This window comes from Bacillus rossius, chromosome 3 (assembly GCF_032445375.1).
Source record: "Bacillus rossius redtenbacheri isolate Brsri chromosome 3, Brsri_v3, whole genome shotgun sequence".
Taxonomy (NCBI): Eukaryota; Metazoa; Arthropoda; class Insecta; order Phasmatodea; family Bacillidae; genus Bacillus; species Bacillus rossius.
In genome coordinates, this window is record NC_086332.1 from 60079461 (window position 1) to 60098617 (window position 19157).

General features: G+C 33.6%; 1 protein-coding gene across 2 annotated transcripts in view; it reads left to right on the forward strand.

Moving 5' to 3' along the window:
* Positions 1 to 479: 479 nt before the first annotated feature.
* LOC134530760 (protein argonaute-2-like) overlaps positions 480 to 19157 on the forward strand; it is a 65434-nt gene continuing 46756 nt past the window's right edge. For both annotated transcript variants that reach the window (XM_063365907.1, XM_063365908.1), the window contains exon 1: positions 480 to 665. The gene's annotated coding sequence lies outside the window, so the exon portion shown is untranslated. The remainder of the gene's footprint in view (positions 666 to 19157) is intronic.

A 19157-nucleotide genomic window follows, 5' to 3' on the forward strand; every position in this document is an offset into this window, starting at 1 on the left:
GGGCGGCGGCGTCCGTGTCGCGGCGCCTTCAGCGGCAGGCGGCGGCGTGTCCCAGGTGGCACACGTGGCAGGCGGCGGCGTGCCCCAGGTGGCGTGCGTGGCAGGCAGTGGCATGCCCCAGGTGGTGCGCGTGGCAGGTGGTGGTGGTGTGGCTGCACCTTCTGCGTCAGGTGGCGGCGTCCCCATGGTTATTTCAATTGAATCTATACTCTATTTCGTAAAAAAGCATTCGCTCAAAAATCTCACTCCAGTTCTTTCTTCTATTCGTAGAAAAGGCCCGAGAGTTACTGGCTGTCTCCAAACATAACTTTGGTCGGTGTTTGTCCAATTTTAATTTTACTTTTACCTCTGTATTCGAGGCACACAGAAGTTCAAACAAACTCTTGCTGGCTTGTTTGCACTTACAAGTACAGTACAGCATTTACCCCTACAGCACCTTCAAGAGACTTCCTTTTTGTGTGGTATTCTGGTAACACTGCTTTTAGCAACGTTTTGTGTTTAATGTCTCCGTTTTCTATGGTGGGGAAGAATGGAAAGTTATTTTTATGGATGTAATGTTATGAGAATTGATACTTGTTCCGTTAGTATTTTCTGTATGTGGTTAGCGTAATGTGAACGTATTGTATTTTCTGTGCAGTTATTCATGTTGTTTTTAATGCAGTGAGGTAAGTTGCTGTTTGTTTCAACTACTAATTTAGTATTTTATATGTTGACCTTTTGATGTGTGTTGTGCAAAATGTGTCAATATAGTTTATATTTTCTTTAGTTTTGTTGAAAATGTAAATGAAAGTATATTTTATATCTGATATCGTATAATCTATTAATACTACGCTGTCGGTCCTAATGCGTAGGAGGCTAAATATGTAGAGTTGCGGTATATACGAAAAAAAATGCTAAAAATCCGAAAATACTTTTATTTTATGCTCTTTCACTTCCTCTTTTCAAATCAACCGGCGGAGATAAGAAATTCCAAATACTTTTGGAGATATCGAATTTTTTAATTTTTCATCACAATACCTGTGTTATTCATGCGGCGATCACCATTGTTTCTTGTTTACGAGTGTCTATTATGTTTATTATTGGACAATTTTGTCACGTGACAGTTCCGTGATTGGCCAGTATTCAAATGAACAAATATGTGATTATTTATTTATTTATTTATTCATGTTCCGTCGGAGGTATCGCGACGTAGGTGAACGACTACATCATTTCCTTCTAATGGCAAAGGAAATGTACCCGCCTCCAACTTAGGTGAGTTTTTAACGTTTCTAATTTTAAAGTCTTATTTTTTATTTGGATATTGTTGCGCAAGTAATAAGTAACAAAAAAATTTTACGTGAGTTGTTAATGTTCATCATTTGTCCGGGTTTGTTATGTCAGGTCAGTTACATTATAAATACTTTAAAACTAAAGATCCATTGAAATTAAATCATATTATTTTTAATGTACACTTAGTTTGAAAGTATTCATAATGTAACTGACCTGACCTAATTGACCATTTTATTGATTACGCATTCACGAACACACGGCAAAATAACAAAAATGGCGGCGGTCGAATGGTTTTACAGGTGTTGTATTGCAAAATTAAAAATTCAATATCTCCTAAAGTATTTGGAATTTCTTACCTCCGCCGGTTGATTTGAAAAGAGGAAGTGAAAGAGCATAGAATAAAAGTATTTTCGGATTTTTAGCATTTTTTTTCGCATATACAGTTACTCTACATATTTACCCGTAGGAGTGTAAAGACTAAACAAATATCGCTACCACCGCGGCCAAATACTCGGTTTCTATTGGTTACACGTAGTCACGTAAACGTAAGAGCTCGGTAATCCGTTCGGGCTCTTGTCCACATTAGTGCCATTGTAGATCCTCAACGTATAGGGGAGAGGGGGCCACATTTCAACAAATTTTATTGTATAATTTTTTTAAATTAAACATTTGATTTTTTATCTTGTTAATTAGCATCATTAGTTTTAATAGTATGTTGAGCAGCTTGTTAATTTTTACTGCAGTCTCTAATCACTACTATGAGGTTATATTTTATATTTTATGAACCGCTTACCTTTGTTGAATTTTACCTCTACCATGGGGCACATTTTAACAGGTGGTGGGGTACCTTTCAACAAATAAATAATATTCGTTTTTACTTTCAAATCAATAAAACATTTATTGGAATAAGTCAAATAAGCTAATATATGTGAAACAATATACAAATGCAACAAAATAAAAAATATAAATAAAATTAATATATAGCCTATGGTTAAATCATTTTATTCACTTAAAGCATAACATTTATGTTTTACATTATTTTCTTGTTAACTAAAGGTAAGTTTACAGCAAATGCCATAGAAGAAATAGCTCGAGATGTTCCTCCACTCATGATTGGCTGCGGGAGTTTCATCATATTGAACTCTACAAAAAGCCTGTAATAGTCCTATGTTATTGCTTAAATGAACCATATACATGTAAAGGGGTACATTTCAACAATGTTGAAATCTACCCCCAGCAGTTTGTTGATATCTGCCCCATGAGCAATCATTGAAGTTAAAGTAAAGTTACTACTTTTAGAAACTGTTTTTAAAGATGTTCATATTATTTTTAGATGCAGAAATTCTTTTTAATTGGGTAAATAAATCCTACTTACATCCATCAAAGTAGAGACTGTAAAATGCAGTGCTGAAAACAATAATCACTTTTTACTTTGCAACACATAAAACAGTGTTTACTGAATCACAAAGCACTTATGAAAATAAATGGAGGGAAATCCATTGCTAGCTGCTGTTCTGTTGTGGAACTTGATTAGTTTCCCATTAACCAATCAAAACAAGGCTCCATTGGTATAAAATTCAAGCTGTTGAAAGGTGCCCCATGTTGAAATGTGCCCCCCTCTCCCCTACTCATGTTTAACCCTTCTAGTCAATTGACAGCATCTAAAAGGTAAAGTGTTTGTTGGACATTCAAATCTTTTTGAATCGCTCGTTAATGGAAAGGCAATAGTACAAAATAAAATTATGTCACCATAGCAATAACAGGGATCAGACCAATCGCTCGTGGAAAACAGTTTTGAATACGCTAATAAAAATAGAGCACAACATGGGGACAGCCACATCAGTGCATATGCTACCTAATTTAACCTATGAGGTAATTTCTCAGAAACCTGTAGGAATTTTGAAACATTCTTTTTAGGTAAAATAGAGGAATATCTGTAGTGTTCTAGAACTTAAAATTTACAGAATTGGTCATACTGTTGTTTTTGGTTAGGTTAGCTTAATTTAAAAAAAAACTATAAAATAAAAGGACAAATGGTTATGTTCATTTAGCTACATTTTAAATTGGCAATTTCTAACCATTTGTTGAAAGAATTAGTAAATTTGGTAATGGTCTACTATAGGACTGCTACACTAAAAAAAAGGGTGGAGAACATCTGATTCAGTTCCTTGTTTTATTCCTAATTCTGTTGAGGCACATTCAGATATTTTCAAGAACGTACCTTGTAATTAATTATTTTATGTAGGTGTCTATTCCAGCCACATGTGAAAAAAATCGTATTTTCAGGGTAACTGTTGGTGAAAAATTATTGTGAATGTGATCTGTGTTGTAAGCCTATATGTAGTGATGTAAATGAGGTGTTGTGTTTAATAGCGTTGCCTGAACTGTTTTCAGCGAGCGATATCACTGATCCTTTTGTGACCACTGTACTGTTTACTTTTTACTAGATGCAACTTGATCCTGTGGTTCTTCAAAGATCCTTAGGAATATAGCATAACTGAGGCCATTTTCTAAAAGTCAGAGAATTTAATGTCAGTATGTTATGGCCATGTTCAAGACTTTTTTCTACCCTAATTGGTTTTCCATTTCAAGTGAAAACCAGTTAAGATAGAAATTAGTCTTGGCCCTAGCAGTAAGACACTGAAATTGAACAAACCTTTCTTTTTAAAAACAGCCTCAGTTAGATATGCTGTATTCATAATGATCTCTGGAGAACTACAATATCATGTTGCAGCTAGTATAAAGTAAACAGTAGAGCAGCGACAACAAAATCAGGGATATCTCATTAAAAAACAGTCTTGGCTATGATATTAAAACCCAAAACATTTACATTACAGGTAATATTTATAGTAATTTTACATGATCCCTTTATCCGAAAATACTATTGAACACTTACACAGACTAGAAAGTAGCGGTAGCCGAGTTACCGCACAGGCGAATGTAAAATGGTTAATTCTTAACAATATCTGAATGCAACTCTTCATAACCATTAGAAATAAAACAGTGAATGTAATAAATCCATTTTCGGGTGTAACTTCTGGGGACAAGTATGGTTAATAATTATACTTCAGGTGAATTCAGACACTGCCAGAGTTTGATGATTATGGTTTATTTTAGCTTTCATGAATTTTTCTTATATTTTAATGTTCTTATGTTCTAATGTTATGTTTATTGCTGTATTTTGTTATGTGTATTAGTATTTAGAAAGTTTAGTTTTGTATGTTATTTTTTTAAAGTAATGTGATTCCTTTGTTTTGTTTTCTGCTCATTTTACTTTTGAAGTTGAATTGATGTGGTTAGAACCATTAAAATAAATTGTTACATAGTTGGAATGGTTGAGAAACAAATTATTTTGTGGAATATTTCTTTGATATTATTCTGGCATATAAAGTTTTCATGAAGGGTCTTCACCATTTCTTGCCCACTGCATTTCAATTTATATTTCGAGGTCAGGTAATATAGGTTTTTTGGGTCAATCCATATCAAGTATCCCAGCACAAGTTGCTTGACCATTTTAGAAAAAAATAATTTTTTGTGTGTGGCCTCACTAGCATATAATAAGTTCAAAACCACATTAATATATTTTTATCATGCTTGGTTTATTAATGGTTGCTAAATTTACGTGATTGGGTGCGGTAGTTTTGATGTTTGCAAGACTTTGGGGGAACTCCAATAAATTTTTATTGGCTGCTTCCGGAATTATGAATTAAATAGCACTGTACTGAGCATGCTCTGAAGTAACTTTATATTTAGTAAAATATATTTATTTTATTTTTTTATATACGACAATGAGGTACAAATATAGTCAAAATTTGGGTCAAAAATGCGAGATTCAGTGGTGTGTAGTGAAAGGAAGACTTCAAGTCTCAGAGTTGAAATTCACACAGGGAATTCCTTTCTACCAGTAGTCTTTGTATACCAAAAATGAAACCTGAGAAATATTTCCTTTCGTTTCTATGAGCTCGTCAACTTCCCACTTTTTGCATTTTGTACACATTTTACACCTAAATATCTCTGGTGGGCAAACTGATAAAAATTTGGGATTATGCCAGAATGAAGCTCTATATGACAGTAAACTCCTGTAAAAATTTGGACTTTGAGACTGAACTGTGAATGCAGAAAAAAAATTTAATGTGTGGAATTTTGCCTTTATAATCTAGGGTTATGTTACTTGCCCACCCATTAAAAAAAAAACATCAATTATATCAACCAATTTCATATAAATAATTAACATTCATATTATCATCACATTTAGAATATTAAAATATGTATTATAATGCACTATTAATCTGTACTATAAGGAGCACTGCACATTAATTAGTATTTGTGTTATCTTTGGATATTTTGGCTTATTTATGTTGTTTACTTATCAGTATGGAGGGTATCTGTTCAATAGGAAGTTTTACTTCAGAAGAATGTCACAAGAATGTTTATGGTAATGTGCCTATGAAAATGAAATTGATAAGTGAGTTCAGTGAGGAAGATAAAAATTTGTTGCAGTTGAGAGTGAATAAGGCTATTTTGACAGTTTGTAAATATCATGAAATCAAGTTTCTATGCAAGTATTATCATATTTTCGGTCGTGTTTGTTGTGACCCGATGCAAGTTCACAAGAAGGCGATATCAAAAGGACTCAGGGAAATTAAGTTGAAGCATACTTTCCAAGATGTAAGTTTGAGGTTCCTTATGTCTTGTGCCTGAAAAATCTCTTTGCCCAATATGCTACAGTAAGATATTTGTTACCAAAGAAAATGCAAATGATGAGGAAGAGGTTGATGTATTTGTTAACATCACAGAAGTTGCAGAGAAACTAGACTCTGCTTTTAATATTTTGGAACTTTCGCCAAGTACTTCTAAGATCAGAAAACTCAGTTCTAACAAAAGAAATCTATCAATCAGTTCAAAAGCACAGAGAGTATCAGAAGAAGTAAAGAAGAAGTTGAGATTGTGTTTTGTAGAAAATGATTCAGTTATTCAAGATAAGGACAGTTGTCGAGTATCTTCATCAGAATATAATGAGTTAATCAATAAATTGAGAGCTAAAACTCTTACAGCTAACAAAGAAGACACAGTAAGAATCATTAGTCTTCTCCCTACCTCTTGGTCTTGCGAGAAAATAATGAACGAATTTCAAGTTACAGAGAGTGTTGTGAAAACAACAAGGAAGATAGTTAAAGAACAAGGAATTTTACCTCACCTAGGAAAAAAGAAAGGTGCTGGAATTATTGATGACATTGCAAAAGAAGTGGAAAGGTTTTATGAAGATGATGAGAATAGTCATATATGTTCTGGAAAAAAAGACTTTGTAGCTGTGAAAATTAATGGAGAAAAAGTTCATAAACAAAAAAGACTCATTTTGAACAACCTAAATGAACTGTATCTACAGTTTAAGAATGAATATCGAGCATTCAAGATATGTAGGTCTAAATTTTGTGAGCTGAGACCAAAGTGGTGCATTTTAGCAGGTTCGTCAGGTACACACACAGTATGTGTGTGTCTTTATCATCAGAATGCTAAACTAATGATTGATGGACCCCGGCTGAATGTAGACTACAAAGAATTGCTCAATATGATAGTGTGTGATTCCAACAACTACTTGTGTATTGACGCCAACCGCCGGTGCTCCCTCTGGTCCGTAAAGGTCGTTATGCCACAACAGCACTTGCTCTTAAGTGCGCCGAACACGCCCGAGCGTGATATCCGCCGAGTGTGTGAAAGTGCGCCGCGACGAACACCAAAGCGACGTCAGCGCCCGGCCGGGTGTGGCAATGCGCCTAATTAATTATATAATTATTCTGTCAAATTAAAACAACTAAATTAATAACCATTTAAAAGAGGATTCATGTAAGGGAAATTATGTCTAATTGTCTTATAAGCATATATTGTGTAACTTGCAGGGTGTCTACTGACCCTGGAAAACCTGGAAAACCTGGAAATATCAGGGAAAAATCAGGGAATTTTTTAAAAAATCAGGGAATTTTTGTTTGGTAGGTTGTAGTTGGCAATACGTTTTTTGTTTATTGATCAGCTTGCATTGACGTGGCATCATGTGAATCCCCTCCCATTTTTATTTTTGAATGGCAAATAACGAGCAGTTCCCACGTCAAAATTCTTTTATTTACCATCGGATTCGGAAGTGGCATCAAATCACGTGATACAAACTGGTACAAGATGGTCTGTTATCCTGCTGACATGACGTGCTGCAGCATGTGCTTCCCACTTTCAGATTATACCGATAGGTGCATTTAATTTTAAGTATTTATGGATGCCCTCAACGTAAACTGGACATTTTTGTTAGCGTTGAAAATACATATCACAGACACTTTTGGTGAAGATTCACCATCGTTGCTAGAAATTGGTAGCTGTGGGCTTCATACGGTCCATGGTGCTTTCAAAACTGGAATTTCTGTTACACAATGGGACGTTTTTAGTTTTTTGAGGCACAGTTACTATTTGTTAGAGCACATATCTGCAAGGAGGGCAGATTACATTAGAATAACTGGATCAGAGCTTTTTCCCAAGAAATTTTGTGCAATCAGATGGAATACTGCAGTTGCTGAGCGTGCCATGAAAACGTTACCCCACCTAAAGAAATTTGTTAATGAAGTTTCTATTTCATCTCTCTTTCAGTGTAGTGAAATGTGCTCTTAAAGATAATCTTCTAAAAGTAAAATTGACATTCTTCCATTTTTTGGCATCAGAGCTGGAATTGTTTCTCACAATGTTCCAAAGTGAAGCACCCGTGGCACATTTTCTCTATGATTCACTGGTTTTATTAGCTTTGGCAGGAAAATTTTGAAACCAGAAGTACTGAAGAGCTTTAGGGAGAAACGCAATGTATCTCGATTGGATGTAGATAACCAGGAAAATCTATTGACTGCTAACAATATCAAGTTGGGTTATGCAGTACGCCATGCCATCAAGAAAGAGAAAGTACCAGAAAAGTCTGTCCTGTTACAGAAAAATTATAGGACTTGTCTAAAGGTTATGGTAAAAAAACTTCAAGACAAAAGTCCCCTGAAGTACAATCTTACCAAGGGAATTTCCTGCTTATGTCCGTCTGTGGCTTTAAATTCGGGTGTGAGGAAACAGCGTGTGAAGTACAGTTTAGAATGTTGTCTTCAAAACAGGTGGCTATGAGGACAAGAAGCTGATAACATTGAGTGATCATATCAGTTGGTATGTTCCTTGCAAGATTCTGCAGCACTGTTCTCGTCTTTTTCTCGAGAAGACGGGCGCCTTGATCACTTGTGGATGCTCATTCTTAAGGCATATACAGTAGCTTCCAAAACAGGCCTTCTAAAGTTTGTGAGGATGGTGTTTGTACTTTCCCATGGAAATGCATCATTGGAAAGAGGATTTTCAGTGAATTATAATCAGCTGACTGAAAACTTGCAGGAAGAAATACTGATCGCATAAAGACAGATGTATGACTTTGTTCAACATTCTGGAGGTGTAGAGCAGTATGTAAGAAATGCTAGTTGTAGGCGTAAGGAAGCCCTGCAAACAAAACAAAAAGAAAAGGAAGCTACAGACAAGAAGAAGGCAGAAAAAAGAAGAGTTGAAGAGGAGATCAAGGCATTGCATTTGAAGAAGGCTTGGATGTTGGATTTGGCTCGTTCTGAAGTAAGTGCAATAGACGCAAAAGTTGAGTCACTGCGAAATTGATGGGAGCTTCCTTTTACTAATTTTTTTTTGCAAAAGGAAGTGTGTGAAATATTTGTAGCAGCATGTTTTATTTGCCATCAATTGAGTCACTTTGGCCACGTTTGGAAGAAGGTAATTTTTTTACTAATTCAATTAAGTTGAAATACTTTGAAACCCGTCAATGTAATATTATGCAATTTTTTTCAGCTTCTTGGAATGTCGTAATTGTGTTAAAGAAAACCTGGAAAAATTCAGTTTTAGACCTGGAAAACCTGGAAAAATCAGGGAATTTAATTTACTAGATCTGGTAGACACCCTGAACTTGTCTTTAAGTCCAAAACTGGCCGGGTCGGTTTTCTCGCGCTCCACGCGTTTAGGCGCGAGGCCGCAGGGCGGTCTCGAACTCAGTTACCGTCGGGAGCTCGCAGGGGTCGGACGCTCCGCGAACGTCGGGCCATCAACTTTCGCGCTACATCTACATATCAGCAATAGTGTAAGTTTTTATAAATCCTTTAATCAGCTCGGCGCCGACCCCACCCAGTCGCACAATATTTCGTGCGACTCGTAACTTATTAAATTCATCCCAACAGGGAACTTTACTTTTTATACGTAATTCCATGTCCAGCTTGAGGACAGCGTAATAGTGGTACGCAGTTTCGGCTTCATAGCCAATTAATTGTCATCATCGAAGATTCTTTGTAACGAGTGTTGAATGTTTACTGTCTAACTTTCGTCTTTTAATTTTCACCATCTTAAACGTGTAGCTCATAACGTGTAATCTAACTGAATAACTTTCAATTCCTAAAGAGACTATAACGTGTACGTCTCCAGCTTACCGTATCTACGTATTTTCGAGACATTAATATTACGCCGCATGTTAGATTGCAAACAATCTTGAACATAGGTGCTACTCTTAATGTTAACGTGTCTGCCTAAGTTGTTGCAATACAGAAGCTCCGCGGCTATCCGCCACATCCTTCATATGGATAAGTAACCACTGTACCAGTTCGTAGGTATTACTTTGCAACCTATCCTGGTCGCGCACACCGTTTACGTTCAGAGATACGCGTGTCGCAGCGGTCAGACAACGGACGCGGCCAATACCGGGACCAATAAGTGTATCGATACTGAATAAAGTGCAGTGTCCTGTTAATTCGTTTACCAGTTATTTACAAGGCGTCCTGGGTGGCCTGAACAGCCCAGGTAGGTTCCGAACCACGACGCGCTCCTGCCTGCAGCCACGAGGCCGAACCCCTGTTAAAACCCCTGAGATCTTTTCCAATGCTAATATTTAATTAAAAACTTAAACAGGCAGCGGGAGTGGCGTCAGTATGATGGGTGAATGCCAGCAATGCCCAGGAAAAGAAGTTTTCCTAGAGTTGTTTGCTGAGCTTGAAGAAAGTGATTCTTTGCCTGACAATATTGTCTACAAACAGTGGGTTACTGTTGATAGAGCAGAAATGGTCATAACTGTGAAGCCAAGACATGAATTCATGGAAGATCTGGCAGGAAAGTTAGTTTCTTTGAAAAAACATCATTATATGTATTAGCAAAACTCAATCTCAGTTCTTGAAAGAAAGGAAGATGAATTTGACTGAATACGAGTGTCTGGTCCTAGCTGATTTTGCTGAAAAATACACATTTGTAATTCAAGATGAAATACAATCTGATCATTGGGCAAAAAATCAGGCCACTCTACATCCATTTGTCTATTACTACATGAACGGAGAAAATATTCAACACAAAAGTGTTTGCATTATCAGTGACAGTTTGGAACATAACACATTGGCAGTTCACACATTTAAAGTTCATCTTTTGAAACATATTACTGAAACTAATCCTGCAATCAAAAAAATTCTGTATTTTTCTGATGGGGCTTTCAGCCAATACAAGAACAGAAATAATTTAATTAATGTCTGCAATCATAAAAAAGATTTTGACCTGCAATGTGAATGGAACTTTTTTGGTTCTTCACACGGTAAGAATGCCTGTGATGGAGTTGGTGGCACTACAAAACGACAAGTTTCATGAGCAAGTCTTCAAAGAACAGCAAATAACCAGATACTTACTCTCAAGAAATGTTTCAGTACTGCAGCACTCAAATAACTGGTATTTCTTACATATATGTGTCAAGCACAGAGATCTACAATCATGCCACAATGCTGGAACAAAGATTTGAAAACTGCAAGCGAGATACTGGAATAAGAAGCTACCATAGGTTTGTGCCTGTAAATGAGAGCACTGTAAGGTGTTATGTTACTTCAAATGCAGAAAATTTTGAAGACTTTCAAGTCAACAAAACAATTCCCTTGAATGTGGACATAAGTGATATAGTTGCATGTATCTACGATGGACAATGGTGGTTGGCTGAAGTTGATGACATCAGCAATGAAAATATGGATATCCATGTAAAATTTTACCATCCATCAGGACCCAGTACATCATTCAAGAAACATGTTAATGATTCTACCTGGGTGCCATTTAACAGAATTCTGAGGAAACTTACACCACAGGAACTTACAACATCCACGGGACGTACACACAACATTTCTAACATTCTTTGTGATGAAATTTCTGTGTTGCTTAACAGTCATGCTTGCTGATTTTTGGTTAAGTTTTAAGCACTTAAGATTGTAAAGTACATGTATTGTACATATGTGATATGATACATCGTGTATCTGTACGCATGCATGTTATAATAGTTTAATGTGCATAGTTGCCACATTTCAAACTGGTTTTTTATGCACTCACAAATAAATATCAAAGTCCAAATTTTTACAGGAGTTTACCCTCATATAGAGCTTCATTCTGGCATAATCCCAAATTTTTATCAGTTTGCCCACCAGAGATATTTAGGTGTAAAATTTGTACAAAATGCAAAAAGTGGGAAGTTGACGAGCTCATAGAAACGAAAGGAAATATTTCTCAGGTTTCATTTTTGGTATACAAAGACTACTGGTAGAAAGGAATTCCCTGTGTGAATTTCAACTCTGAGACTTGAAGTCTTCCTTTCATACACACCACTGAATCTCGTATTTTTGACCCAAATTTTGACTATATTTGTATAAGTATAGTTTACTAAATATAAAGTTATTTCAGAGCATGCTAAGTACAGTGCTATTTAATTCATAATTCCGGAAGCAGCTAATAAAAAATTTATTGGAGTTCCCCCAAAGTCTTGCAAATATCAAAACTGCCGCACCCGATCATGTAAATCTAGCAACCAATAATAAACCAAGCATGGTAAAATTATATTATTGCAGTTTTAAACTTATTATATGCTAGTGAGGCCACACACACAAAATTATTTTTTTATAAAAAGGTCAAGCAACCTGAAAAATTAAAATTGGGACATTTGATATGGATTGACCCTTTTATGTGATTTTAATTTTCAAGGTTAGGTAAATAATTAAATTTCGGAGGTTATTTTTTTGCTTTTTGAGGTAAGATTGGTTATGGTACCTACATTAAAAGTACCTACCTTGAAATTGTAATAAAATAAAGGGTCAAAATGGCTTTTTAAAAAAAAAAAATTTACCTGGGTACTCTTAAGCATTTAAATTGTGTTTAATATCACCATGTGTGCAAAAGAAAACCTTGATAGATTGTAAGACTGTATTGATTTTTAGAGTAGCAATGCTTTATTATAGTTAGTGTTCTTTGAGATTTTGAAAACCAGCTTTTAACCCAGTTCACGCCATGAGCTTATGCACCTTATCTAACCGAAAGGATCTCTGGGAGAATTCTAAAAACTTCTAGCCCTCATTAGCTTACTTGAAAACATTTTTTAAATTTTATTTATTTCCAGCTTTACGCCAATAAACTTTACTTCATTGACTGCCTTTTTTTATGTTCACCTTCATCATTTAATTGTATCATTAATTATTTTATAAAGAATTATTTAGATAAAGAGTACGGACTAAGAATACCATATTAAAAAAAGAGGGTAGGAATTGGCTATCTAAGTAGCCTATACATAAAAACATGTTAACACATTCGCAAAAATTTTTTTTTCTGTATTTATATAAAGTATTTTAAATAATGTAATAACCACTTTAAATTAATTTAGCCTAACAATAAAAAAAACAAGTCAGCATATCCATTTTCATATAAATTCCCAAAAAATCTGCCAAACATTACATAGGTACCCTATTTTGGCAGTAAACAAATCTTGAAGTCATAATATAGTTAATTCATAGATCAAATATTTAAACTGTACACAGTAAAACAAAGACATATCATTGTTAGAATAACCACATCTTGTAGTAAAGTTCTTCTTACTAGGAGTAAGAAATGTGTATAGCACAACCAAAATAAACGGGAAAAAAATCTTATAAATGTAGGAGTCAAAAAAAGCAATGTCACAAACAAAACACAAATAAAATATGTCCAATACGAGTACTGTTAGTTTTCAGCATAATGAATGTTCTCGTAGACGAAAATAGCAAATTTTCTGTTATATAAAACAGGTAATTTTGAGTACCATAATCACATCTATACTAATATTATAAAGAGGAAAGATTTGTTTGTTTGTTTGTTTGTTTGTTCGTATTGAATAGGCTCAGAAACTACTGGACCGATTTGAAAAATTCTTTTTCCATTAAAAGCCGACATTATCCCTGATGAACATAGGCTACTTTTTACCGCGTTATTTACTAACCACATTATTTTGGCAACATATTTTACTTTTCCTATCCCTGATGAACATAGGTTACTTTTTACCGCGTTATTTATTAACCACATATTTAAGCAACATATTTTAATTTTTATATCTTTGTAATTCAGTAACTAGCAACTGTCCGTCGTCGTCGTGTCTCTCTTGACGCTCGTGTTCCCACCACCGCCTGCCTCTGCTCCCGCGGCCCGCCCACACCCCGCTCGGCTAGCTAGGCAGCAGCATTTGACCTAAGCGTCACTGCGGTGCGGGAGGGGAGTCAATGTCACAAAATAAAGTGCCGCGCGGCTCACTCACGCGGTCGGTCGGGTCCCTATGCAACGGTTGTGTGCGATTTTGTATATTTTTCCTTGAAAATATTTAGAATTTTTTTATAATTTTTCAATTACCACTTCATATACAGGCTAATTCCTGTTCAACACTTCGTCTGTTTTTGTTGTATAAGTGCGCACGCATGACACAATTTATTTAAATATAAAAGATAGACAGAGATAGAGTGATATATATATATATATATATATATATATACATATATATATAGATATATATAAGTTGAGATAGAGCGAGGTATAGAGAATGAAATGGGTTAGATAAAGAGATATATAGATGTATAAAGCTATATAGAGATTTATATATAGAAGAGATAGAGATAGTGTGAGGTATATATGTAGATATAAAGAGATAAATAGTGATAGAGATATACATAGATATATAAAGATGTAGATAGAGATAAATATATGTTTCGAGAGATGGATAGATGATTTGTATATGTGTAACTACTTCAAACATATTACAAAACAAAACTGATTGAGGCATTGCAATGCATGCCGAGCATTAGCTAGATAATGGAATCTTTTCAATATTAGTAATCTCTTATTTTTCAGCTTTTTTCTATAGTGCTTTATAGAGTCTAGATTACATACAGATTATATACTGGTAAATAATTATACACTGGCAGAACAACGTCTGTCGGGATCTGAAAGTGATATAAATTATTTTGCACACTTGACATTCAAATTAAGAAGACAATTACTAACTACATCTGATTTCGAAAAGGTCCCCTTCACCCTTTGTTCAGCCCGGGCAACGCCGGGTACTGTAGCTAGTAATTAATATCTTAATAGACAAATAAATTGGTCGCTTTGCTTCCAGCACTTGGCAAAAGTTTAAATTAAAAGTATTAGGCTATGTCAATTTTACAAGCATATAACACACAATGAGAAAACAAATGCTATTCTACATCAGTTAACCGCAACATGACTACAACTACTAATAATAATTATTTATTCCTAGTGCATATTAACAATAACTGACATTAAAAAAAAATGCATATGTGTGGCTATACACACAAGTCGTTCATATAATGCATTAAAAAGATATGCGGAATACAGTAGTGTTTGATGAGCACATTTTATTTATTATTATTATTTTTAATTAAAGTAAGCTAGTTTCATATTTAAAATGCAATGAAACAAAATCACGTGGCTTCTACAAATACACTTGATTTTCATTATTTTTTTCTTGCAGTTTTGGCCAAACAATTTCTCTGTGCTTCCTCGATACTCTTGGGATTCCTTATTGGCATTGAGCGTGGAAAGCGGGGATCAACAATCTCGGGAAGAAGGCATTCCATGTAAAATGTAAAAAGTTTTTCTTTAATTTCGTTCTCCCAGAAATTGTCATCACGTTCTACGCGAATGGTGTGCAGCCCGAGAGGAGTCCAAATGAAAAAAATACAATAATCTTTTTTTTTATTTATTTATTTATTTAATATTTGTTGCATGCCTACCTACAGCATATGGCCTTGGGTGGTAGGCACGATACAAACAACACATATACATACAGACAGAACAAAACAATACAAAATACAAGACAACAAAACAAAACAAAACGATACACACAACATGCAACATTTAACAATTAGTAAATAATTTATTTGTAAATTTTATAATGTAGAAAATAAGAATAACACAAAAAAAACTAACTTGAAACAATATGATTATTAACCACAAGAAAGAGAAAAAAAAATTAAGTTAGGAATAGTTGTATTTTTTTAAATTTTATTTTGCTATCTAATTCAGGAAATAAACTTGCATATTTATTGTAATTTTTAGTTATTCTGTTTAATAGATCATTAGTTTTACTTAACGTACAAATTAAAGATTGATTACGACTATTGAAAGTTGGTATTCTAATTCCAGTGTTGTGAAGAAAATAGTTACAATTAATTGTATTTTTGTAACAATTGTGAACAAATAATAATGCATCTAATACTTCTCTTCTTAATGGTAAGGAACCAAGAAGGGAGTGTAAATCTACATTTAGATTAATGTTACTTTTTAGGTTTATAATTTTGATCAGTTTGAATTGTATATTATCCAATTTGTCACTATCTGATTTATTAATGTTATTCCAAATCAAAGAACCATATTCAAATTTAGATCTAACCAAGGATATATAAAGACTAAGTGTTGAATCTAAATTAGATGCATTAAATGTGACATATTTAATCAACCCTAGCATTTTATTAGCATTTGATCTAAGTTTTTCAATATGATTGTGAAAGAATAATTTTGAATCTAGCAAAATACCTAAGTCTCTGAGGGGTGCTGTCATAACTTAGAATTTTCTAAGTTATGACGGTTCTAAGTTATGACTTTCTACGTTACGACGTTTCTAAGTTGTGTGGTTCTGCGTTGCGTGTTTCTAAGTTATGTGTTTCTAAGTTATGACAGTTCTAAGTTGTGTGTTTCTAAGTTGTGATAGTTCTAAGTTATGATTTCCTACGTTATGACGTTTCTAAGTTGTGTGGATCTTGAATTGTTAACATTCGGTTGCTAGTTTGTGGCGAAGGTTTTCATACGGTCTTTCATGCAGTCCCTAGATAGTTCTCACTTTGCCCGCTAGATGGAGATGAATACCTAACCATCTTTACCAGGAGTGCTTTCTATTGGTTACTTTAAATACTACATTTTTATAAACTTTTTTTATTAACTATGGCATTTCCACACAGTACGTACATTTAACAAAGAACATCTGTGAGAAATAAATTTTATATATTATTAATTGTAGAATAGTAAAAAAATTAGCTTATCTCCAATTGAAACACAAAATTGAACAATGGTATAAAAAAATAGCCTAAATTATTTGAAGCACAATCTAACAAAAAATTACTTCAACTGAATTAAAAAATAAAGTTAAGATCTAATTACCAATATGATGTAAATAACGGCCATTTAAATTAGCTAGCAATGCCTAAAACTTGATGGGTAGTTTTGATTGCATGGTTTTAAAACTGGGAACAATACGATTGGTTTATTCTTTGTAATAGTGAACACCAAATAACTCTTCGTGTTTATAAACTGCGTAATTAAAACAAATATTTTAAATTTATATGTTATTTCGTTTTATTGATAAAGCTCCGCTTTATTGGTCATTTGTGAAACGGAAAAATTAATTCACAGTCCAATTTTCAATAATAATGTTTGTTCGCTGAAGTATTACTTGTAATAAAATGCATTAATGATTGCGGCTAGTCGACGTCTTATAGAAAATGCATAATCATCCCATACAACACAGAAAGTTAGCCAATAAATTTACAGTGAAACATTTTTTTAAGTTTTCATTATGTGCAATTCACAGTTAAATAGTATTATTTTAGTTTAAAAATTGGTCTAACAAATACACACTGAGCAGACTTACGGGTCTATATTTTGACAAAGTTTGAAATCAACATATTTCATATGCTTTTTTTGTATATGTAAATTTTATTTTTTACTGCAGGGAATTATAATCATGCAAATTTAAAATATATACTTGATAGTTCAATGGTTTCATTACACGTTACAAGATATTACTTCAACCATTTTTTATTTGTAAGTAAATAATCTAGAGTTTGTGTTGTAGGCTAATGGAAATGAGAAAAAAATCTTAGCGACATTGTTTTGTACACTTCAAACGGATTGTCGAATAGAGTTTAATCGTGTATTGGATTATCAAGAAAACAATGCCAAAAACACGTACAAAGTTTATGAGTTGTGTTTCGAAGTTATATTTGATACTGCTGTAGCGACCAGCCATCCTATCTTATTTTAAGCCAATAAAGTTAATTGTTTAAGAGAGTCTTTATTTTAAGAAATAATTTTATAACCTTAAATTAATTATACTGTTCCTGAGCTTACTTTTACTATCCATAATTTATTTGTGTTAACGCTTAATAGGCCCCTACTTCAGAATTCTATTTTAAAACGATTTCTGTAGACTCATTAAACATTAAAAACTTTGTTTAAAATTTTATATGAAAAATTAGCCTGAAAACAAATTTAAGTATTTATTTTTTCGTAACCATACAAAATATTGCCTGAAGATATTTCCCGGTGGACTGATTCATACTGCTGTATTTTTACACACTTTATATTAGCTTCACCTGTATGTTTGTTTGTATGTTTGTAACCGACTCCTTTGGGTGCGATTTTGACCCACTTTAAACGGCCAGATTTCATTCAAACTTTGTAGATTTATCGAGGACCGATGACATTACACTAATTTGATAAGATTATTGCATTAATCAATTTGCAAAATAAGATTTTTGTCAATTTATTGGTGAAATGAAACAAAGACATATATATAAAGAAAACCATTTCGCTCATGTGCGAACTCTTTTCTTTCAGTTTGTCTTTGGCGCGATATAAACAAAGCCTAATAAATATTGTGACATTTAATTAAATGAAAAGTGAGAGTGGGTTATGATTATTGTGAACAATATACTTTCTTGAAGAGAATATTATCTATATTTGTAAAAATATGAAGAAAAAAACCTGAAATAAGGGCTTTAAATGTTGTTTCTTTCGTTAAATAAGGAAACACAATTACGTCTTTGTTTCATTTTACCAATTAACCAAGAGTGAAACATTATTATAAAACAACATTTTATGCAAATATTTCACAAAACATGGAAAAATTGAGGTTTGATTTTGCTGTGAAACCAACAGCAGTTGGGAAATCAAACACCATATGCATAACCTCAATAGCTACACCTGATAAGATGATTTTTGAAATTCCACTCGAACACCAACCTACAAATCTACTCCAAACTATGCCAAGGTCAGTAAATCATTAAATAAAGGACATCAAACACGGAAAATATGGATAAGTTTGACAGATGATATATCAAAAAACTTATTTGGATAGAGAGAAAAACTTACAGTTTAAGGATTTTTACCTGGAAGAAATTAGGGAAAAAAAAAACACTTTTATTAATAAACCAAACTAAAAAGTAGAAAATAAATAATAGTTTAAAAAACTAAAAAACACACTTTATATAGAAAACCAAACTAAAAAAAATAAATAAATTTTAATAAATTTGAATTAAGAATAGTGTAAAATTGTTTTATAAATATAAATTAATAATAGTGTAAATAAGAAAATAATGTATTTTATTTAAAAAAAAGCGTGGGGTGCTTTTTAAGATATTATCGAAATGATAAACCTTCTAATCATATGTCAATAAAATATTTATAACTGTTGACACCATGCATCCCACGCTTTTTTTTTAAATAAAATACAT